This window comes from Oncorhynchus clarkii, chromosome 20, assembly GCF_045791955.1.
Source record: "Oncorhynchus clarkii lewisi isolate Uvic-CL-2024 chromosome 20, UVic_Ocla_1.0, whole genome shotgun sequence".
Taxonomy (NCBI): Eukaryota; Metazoa; Chordata; class Actinopteri; order Salmoniformes; family Salmonidae; genus Oncorhynchus; species Oncorhynchus clarkii.
In genome coordinates, this window is record NC_092166.1 from 32,228,210 (window position 1) to 32,237,371 (window position 9,162).

Consider the following 9,162-nt stretch of genomic DNA (forward strand, 5'->3'; position numbering starts at 1 on the left):
TGACATAACTTAACATTTTAAGGCAGCAGAGTAACGTGAAAATAGAACTTGGGAAATCATGTTGAGTTATTAACCTGACCCGATATGACACTGTCCCTTATGGCATGAAGTGACATCCCTGAGAGACAAACACGAACTAAACAACACATACTTAATGACTCCTATAAATGGTTGATCTAAAAGCGCAGATCAAGTCTTTCATTAAATCAAGTTTATTGAATAAAGCATATTTTTTATGATTTTGTGGTACAAAACACAATGCTACCAGTTGTAAATAGGTTGTCTTACAGTCAGAAAATACACTATCACTATTTTTTATTTTATTTTTTATCTGAGTTTTTGGATCAATCAATTCATTTTCTGACTGATTACAATTTGCATTCGGTGTCCTGAGGTTTCTTATGATCTATTTTAACATAATAAATGCAATCATTTAGGAATTTATTATGGAACATTTATACAATTGAAATATCAACGGTCAGAATGACCGTCATGGCCATTCTAGTAGTTCTGGAATTCCGGCGCTCTGTGAGTGTTAAAATGAAAGTGAGGAGCCGTCAACAGTCAAACATGAAAACCATTTCACAAATCAATTAGGAGGAAAAGCGTGTCAAAATGTCTCAAAACACCTTCTGTACCACATTTTCACATAGAAAGTGTTATAGAAACATCATGCAATTATGTTTTATTTGTTCCATCTGGTCTGAGACAACGTTAAACTTGTGTGTGGATCCCCAGGGTATGCAGGTACCACATGTTGAGACACTGGACTCTCTCCTATGTGAGTTCTCTGATGTGACTTCATACTGGAGCGCTGGGTGAAGCATTTCCCACACTGTGTGCACTCGTAGGGCTTCTCCCCGCTGTGGACCACAGCATGTCTGATCAGGTTGCACTGCTTGGTGAAACTCCTGCCACACTGTTCGCAGGTGTACGGTTTCTCTCCGGTGTGACTCCGGAGGTGTTCTTTGAGCTGGCTGAAACGCTGGAAGCTCTTCCCACAGAAGGTGCAGCTGAAACGCCTCTCAGTGGTGCCGCCCGACCTCCACTGAGTCCTCATTCTCTTCACCATGTTAAAACTACTGCGACTCAGGCTGTATCCAGAGAAGGTGGAGGTGGTGGCCATGTTTGACCCTGTCATGCACTCACTCATTCTCACTGTTGCTTCTGAAGCCCTGTGCTGATGCTGCCTTGGCTGTAGAGCTAAACTATTTCCATCATTATTTGAGTTCAGCGTCTCACTGCTCTGTCCTTCTGGCATCTGTTGTCTAGTCTCATCAGCCAATGTCCTGACATGTTTTTTCATGTGTGCTGCTGTACTGAACATGTTAGCATGTGGTTTCCCTCTAGAGTGAACCGATGGCCCTACACCATCTGTCATAGTAGGCAGGGATGGCAGCCCACTGTGAGGTGGAAAAATTGAGATATTCTGAGAGTACTCTTCTGTGGAATGAAATGAGAAATCTGGGTGGCCTTCAGGGTCAGTTTCTCGGCCTGGATCCACAGATGTCCACCGCTGCCCATCAGTCTCATCCATGACAAACTGGTCAGGTCCTGCCAGGACCGTGGTCTGATCCAGCTCCTCCTCTTTCTCATCCTTCACCATCACTAGCTCTTGTGAGTCCTCATCCTCGGCTGGCCGGTGCTGCTCTGTGCTGAACACCTTTGATTTCTCTACAGACGTACACCGTGGTGTGCCTGGTTCCTTTGGACCATCAGAATTGGGGTAATGTTCCACTGAGTCTTCAGGAGATATGTTGGGTTGTGTGATGAAGTCCTCATCAAAGTGCCGTTGCTCAAAGGATGGTGGTTGCCCAGGCTTGGAACCAGACTCTACAAGATTTGGGATAAACATGAAAGAAACATTCAAAAAGACACTTAACCCTTTACACTTGTGGGATTTGGTTCTATATGAATAGGGCTAAATTTAAATGTTTTTTTTTACAAAGACATATGAAATGCATAAGCATGGTAGCACTTGAAAGGGAGCAGTTTGGAGATTATGGGGACATTATTAGACTAACGTTGAGGATACAACAGTTCACCTGACACAAGACTGAATCCAAACATTACACTGTTGATTTTATGTGCATTTTACATTTACTGTACTTTTTGCTGCATTTGTTGATAACAAAAATCTGAATGTTCTGGATACATTCAGTAACATGATAAGAATATTCCTGGAAATGTGGGGTAGGTGCAACATAAGACAGAAACATGACATGGGTTTGACTGAGAGGACTAACTGGTGTCTCCAAGTGGCCACACTCCTCTAAGGAGTGTACACGGGTCCTAAGTCTTTTCTATACACTTTCATGACTCAAACAAGTCTTCAACTATAAGGTGCTTTGCAGAACTAGAACAAGCACACTTGTAGCTGTTTTGTTTATAACACAGCCCTGCATCCCGCCTTCACACAATTAATGTTGTTGTTTACTTAATCCAAAACCTGACCATTTTAAATTACAATCTGGGTCAGCTGGGCATCATTTGAAAGTTTGTTATATTGCCAACATGATCAGCTAAGTTATAAAATACAATCTTAGTATTAGGCTTTCACAAGGGAATTCAGAGAAACATACCGTAATTTTGGTGCGCATAGAAAGGAGTAGTGCGCATTCAGGTGCGTGTTCTGTGCCAAATTCTCTTCACAATAGACCCCCAAAAAATAGGCTCATTCTGTTCAGAACAACCCCATGGTAGGACGCCATGTCATCTTGTAACTGTACATCAAACATGGTGATCATAAATGATGACACTGTTTATGACATGGGTTTTATGATACGGAAATGTGAAGTGCACATTTGAACTCACGGGTGTTTGGCTTGCTCGTATCAATGCCGTATGTATTATAATCCTCAACGTCTCCTCTTTCAAAATACATAGAGTCCTCTTAATTTACAGCATTTCACTCACTCAGACAACAACAAATGTGCAAAAGTTTGACAATTAGCGGGAGGGATAGGGGCAACAACTTGTCGCGTGCGGTGCTCATGTTCAGAGCGGCTGTCAGTCAAAACACACACAGCACTGTGAAGCGGCGCAGAGCCTGGGATCTGACGTCATTTACAGCATGTTACTGTACAGCCACTATGTTCCAATTTAGGCACTTATCAGTGCCCAAATCTGCCATTTTCAACCCGTATAGAGGTACGAGAGTAAAGGGCTACCAGTAGCAAACCATGACGGCTTTGGAATGGACTGTGTGTGTATGTGCACTCCATATGGCAGAACATAAAACGCCCAACACCAATGTAGCAACTTGCAATGTGTGTAACACCACACCCACACAATCTTCCATAGACAGACAGAGCAGTACCCCTTATGGTCGCACTCACCCTCTCCAGTGATCCTGAGCTCTTCCTGAAGGTCAGTCTTCCACACATCCTCTGCCATCTCTTCATCTTTGATCAGTATGGGTTCAGTCTCTGCTCTCTGCTCCACATCTGTAGGCTGTAACATGGGACTGAGGTTATCACTCTGGGACACACCATATTTAACACTTTCATACTCATGAACCACACAAAAACTGTAAATTCTCCTGACATTCCAATAACAGAATTGATCCAAGAGGTCAGGTCTTTGTAATTGTAAAAGGTGATGCATCACACCTGGGGTTGAGAGTCCTCTTCAACAGCCATCTCTCCGTCTCTCCACTGTGAGCAAATCCTCTGCTTGTTCAAAACAATCTTGACTGGATATAAAGATCTCTCTGCTGCCATGGGGTAATAAAATAAAATTGTATTCAGTTAAATATTAGGGCTATTCACACATTTGGGTTTTGGATAGGCAATCAAATAATCTAGCTCCACCTTGTTACAGCGGTGATATGTGAATGCTTCTATACAGCCGTTACACATTAGCTAATATAAGCACAGCAGCCACATTTTGAACTAAGCTGTTCTTGGCGCCACTTCGTTCTCAATTCGGGAGAATAGTCTATCTTAAAGATGTCCCTGTCCAATTGCAGATGGTTCTCCAAAAAACAGAAAAATATTAAATACACATTTTACACTGAATTTCAGCTTCCAGACACAAAAGATGAAGATGACAGAGAGTCACATACCATGATACAATATGTATTAACCCTAGATGATTGACAGGGGGCTCTGTTGAAGCCACCACAGAGCCATTTTGGTACTCCTCCTCTAGTGTAAAAACATATATTTTGGAAGCTATAGAACAGGCCTATTGCACTGTTTATATCTCAATATTAAATCATTTCTGGGTAACAATTAAGTACCTTACTGTACTTGTTTTCTAATTCTAAAGACCCCTTAATGCAGGGATCATCAACTAGATTCAGCTGCGGGCCAATTTGTTATTGAGCAGATGGTCGGGGGGGGGGGGGCAGATTTTATTTTTATTTTTTTAAATGTTGACCACAAACTGACCGCAAGAAGCCTAAAAATATATAATATTTGACTAAAACATAATAATTTCAAACCTTGATTACATTTTGGAACATTGTCCCGCACAGGGTGCCTTCTTTCGGATGGGACGTTAAAACAGGTGTCCTGACTCTCTGTGGTCATTCAAAATCCTATGGCGCTTATTGTAAAAGTATGGGTGTTCACTCAGTTCACTCAGTCATGTCATGGCTAAACTCCCAACCTGGCAATATACATACATACATACATACATACATACATACATACAGTGCATTGCGAAAGTATTCGGCCTCCTTGAACTTTGCGACTTTTTGCCACATTTCAGGCTTCAAACAAAGATATAAAACTGTATTTTTTTGTGAAGAATCAACAACAAGTGGGACACAATCATGAAGTGGAACGACATTTATTGGATATTTCAAACTTTTTTAACAAATCAAAAACTGAAAAATTGGGCGTGCAAAATTATTCAGCCCCTTTACTTTCAGTGCAGCAAACTCTCTCCAGAAGTTCAGTGAGGATCTCTGAATGATACAATGTTGACCTAAATGACTAATGATGATAAATACAATCCACCTGTGTGTAATCAAGTCTCCGTATAAATGCACCTGCACTGTGATAGTCTCAGAGGTCCGTTAAAAGCGCAGAGAGCATCATGAAGAACAAGGAACACACCAGGCAGGTCCGAGATACTGTTGTGAAGAAGTTTAAAGCCGGATTTGGATACAAAAAGATTTCCCAAGCTTTAAACATCCCAAGGAGCACTGTGCAAGCAATAATATTGAAATGGAAGGAGTATCAGACCACTGCAAATCTACCAAGACCTGGCCGTCCCTCTAAACTTTCAGCTCATACAAGGAGAAAACTGATCAGAGATGCAGCCAAGAGGCCCATGATCACTCTGGATGAACTCCAGAGATCTACAGCTGAGGTGGGAGACTCTGTCCATAGGACAACAATCAGTCGTATATTGCACAAATCTGGCCTTTATGGAAGAGTGGCAAGAAGAAAGCCATTTCTTAAAGATATCCATAAAAAGTGTTGTTTAAAGTTTGCCACAAGCCACCTGGGAGACACACCAAACATGTGGAAGAAGGTGCTCTGGTCAGATGAAACCAAAATTGAACTTTTTGGCAACAATGCAAGACGTTATGTTTGGCGTAAAAGCAACACAGCTCATCACCCTGAACACACCATCCCCACTGTCAAACATGGTGGTGGCAGCATCATGGTTTGGGCCTGCTTTTCTTCAGCAGGGACAGGGAAGATGGTTACAATTGATGGGAAGATGGATGGAGCCAAATACAGGACCATTCTGGAAGAAAACCTGATGGAATCTGCAAAAGACCTGAGACTGGGAAGGAGATTTGTCTTCCAACAAGACAATGATCCAAAACATAAAGCAAAATCTACAATGGAATGGTTCAAAAATAAACATATCCAGGTGTTAGAATGGCCAAGTCAAAGTCCAGACCTGAATCCAATCGAGAATCTGTGGAAAGAACTGAAAACTGCTGTTCACAAATGCTCTCCATCCAACCTCACTGAGCTCGAGCTGTTTTGCAAGGAGGAATGGGAAAAAATTTCAGTCTCTCGATGTGCAAAACTGATAGAGACATACCCCAAGCGACTTACAGCTGTAATCGCAGCAAAAGGTGGCGCTACAAAGTATTATCTTAAGGGGGCTGAATCATTTTGCACGCCCAATTTTTCAGTTTTTGATTTGTTAAAAAAGTTTGAAATATCCAATAAATGTCGTTCCACTTCATGATTGTGTCCCACTTGTTGTTGATTCACAAAAAAATACAGTTTTATATCTTTATGTTTGAAGCCTGAAATGTGGCAAAAGGTCGCAAAGTTCAAGGGGGCCGAATACTTTCACAATGCACTGTACACACACACACACACACACACACACATATGTATGTATATATATATATATATATATATATATACACACACACACATATATATTGTGTGTGTATATATTTACATACATACATACATACATGTGTGTGTGTGTGTGTATATATATATATATATACACACACACACACACACACACACATACATACATATATATATAGATGTGTATTTGTGTGTATATATAACATACACACATGTATGTATATATACATACATACACACATACATACATACACGCATACATGTATATACACATATATAGATGTGTGTATATAATGTACTTGTATATAATGTATTAATGTATTTGGCTAACGTGTATGTAAACTTCCGACTTAGTACTAATGTTACATGTCATTGTGTACTTGAAATGTATAGAAATACTGTCGAATTAAATTCATTCCTATGGAGAACTACTCGGTTTCCACTATATTCTATATAAGGGGTTATCAAACTTTTTCACTTAAGCTCTCCTTCAAGCATTGAGGAACATCCCATACCCCCGCCTGCATGCCATGTCTATTTCTATGGGCACAAGGAATGTTCACGACAAACTGTTCACACCCCTCTTGCAGGCAGAAAGAAATCTTTGATGGTTTATAGCTTATTTCCTGCAATTCTATACATTTTGCCATGGGATGGAGATTATTTTTTTTGCCATTTTGAAGCTCATTTCATGCAATTCTACACATTTTGTCATGGGGTGCAGAGAAAAATGTTGCCGTTTTTAAAGCTAATTTCCTGCTATTCTACACATTTTGCTACGTCTTATGTGTATTCATGTTATATTTGTGTTACTCAAACGTTACAAAAAGTCAATGGGCTAAAAAACTAGCTAAATAGCGTTAGCTGTCATGGGATAGTTGATCTGAATGTTTCTGACAAGTTATAAATAGCTCTCTAAGGTCTGCACTGACTGACATGACAAGAGGGACACTGCTGGCGTAATACCCAGTTTCAAAATTGCACCTTGTGCATGCTACTATTACAACTTTCAAGAGTAGGTTGAAAGCCGGGTATAGAATAATGATTTGTATAAACCCTGGATTACTGACAACGGGCGCTGTATTGAAGCCCCCATCAATCATCTTGGCACTTGGCACTGCCATCTTGGCATTCCTCCTCATTTGTAAAAAAATATATATTTTGGAAGCTATAGAAATGCATTTATTAATGTCTACATTCGTTTTTGGCACGTTTATTCTATTACAGATAGCTTCATGCACACTTTTAAATTATATTGTGAGCTAAACATACAAATAAATACAAATATTGAAATAAAATCCTTAACGTTTTTGGGGGGGAGAGTACTAATGTTACTGCCCCACCACAGGAAAAAAAGACATTCCATTCATTCCTATGGAGGACTGCTCCTACTAGGGAGTGCCAATATAACCGACCGGTGGCTTCAAAGCCCCTCAATGTCCAATAAATAACATCAGCAATCCAGGGTTTATATAAATCATCATCACTGGAAACTATTGATGACCGGCCTGTCACTAGTTAACACAGTCACAAAGTCATAATTATGGCTAAACCCCGGCCATTTCCACAATTTATTATGTTACAGTCAGATGTTAACCCTAGCCACACTGCTATCATTATGCCTAATCTTAAATTATGACCAGAATGCTACATTTTGAAGCCAATTTTGACTTTGTGGATGTGTTATCTGTGGAAACCTGGGGAATGTCAATATTACAGCCGGTGACTTCGAAGCCTTTCATTGGCCACTACATAGCATCCGCAATTCAGGATTTAAACACATCTGAGAATATTCAGAAAGATATGTTAAATCCACGTTTTGTATCGAGTGAGAAACCTTTTGCATGTGTGTTTTGGTCGCACTGAAACAGTGCAAAACAGATAACTACACACATGCAAAATGAATTTCTCACTCGATACAAAACTTGCATTTAATATTTTTCTGAATATTTTGTTTTTTTGAGAACCACCTGCAACTGGATACGGACATTTATATGACACCATTTTCTCCCTGAATCGAGAACAGAGAAACTATCGCCAAAAACAGGTTAGTTGAAAATTTGCCTACTATGATTTACACTAGCTAATGTGTAACGGATGTAACTTAACGTTATAGAATCATTCACATATCACCGTAGTAAAAGTATATACAAAAATCTACTACCTTTTCTCCTGACTCGTCCTCGCGTCTTCTTCAGCTCGCCCTCCATCATTTGACACTTCCTTTTCAGTCCATCAATATCTCGCTGGCTTTGGGTCACTTCCAAACGTATAACTGCACAGCTATCATCAACTCGTTTGTTTATTTCTGCTACAGCTGCTTTAGCTAATACCTCCATAATGGATACTAACTGCGACTGAAAATTGCAGCTGGCCATCTTGTCCAATCCAAATGACAGATTTGTATTCTCTGTTGAAGTATATAGTCGAGTATTTCAATGCTAATGTTCAATAAAGAATCCGTAGATGTTAATAAACTGCAACAATTTTTTCAAGTGGGAGATGCGTGCGCAAATGCACACGTGACGTAAGTAAATATTACCGTAAATAAGAGTGCAACAGCCCTTCAAAATTAGTACATTTAGGGTAATCATATCTATTGAATAAAGAATTCAGGTCGTAAAACGTATTCTCTATTTAGTGAAAAGATATGGTTACGTGTAGGGGAGAGTGCAGAGCAATGCAGGTTGGTGTGGTTATTAACGCATAAAAAGCCTACATTTAGGGCTCCCGAGTGGCGCAGCGGTCTAAGGCATCTCACTGCAAAAATAAAATCTAATTTGCCTTCCCTAGTATGCCATGGGCCCAAATACTGACCTGCCGCAATCATGTGGTGACATTGAGCTAGAAATGGAGGAGTCTA

The 9,162-nt window shown here is 40.2% G+C and overlaps 1 pseudogene; it reads right to left on the reverse strand.

Annotated features, from left to right (window-relative positions):
• Positions 1-257: 257 nt before the first annotated feature.
• On the reverse strand, positions 258-8,823 carry LOC139376227 (zinc finger and SCAN domain-containing protein 2-like; annotated as a pseudogene).
• Between the last annotated feature and the right edge of the window lie 339 nt (positions 8,824-9,162).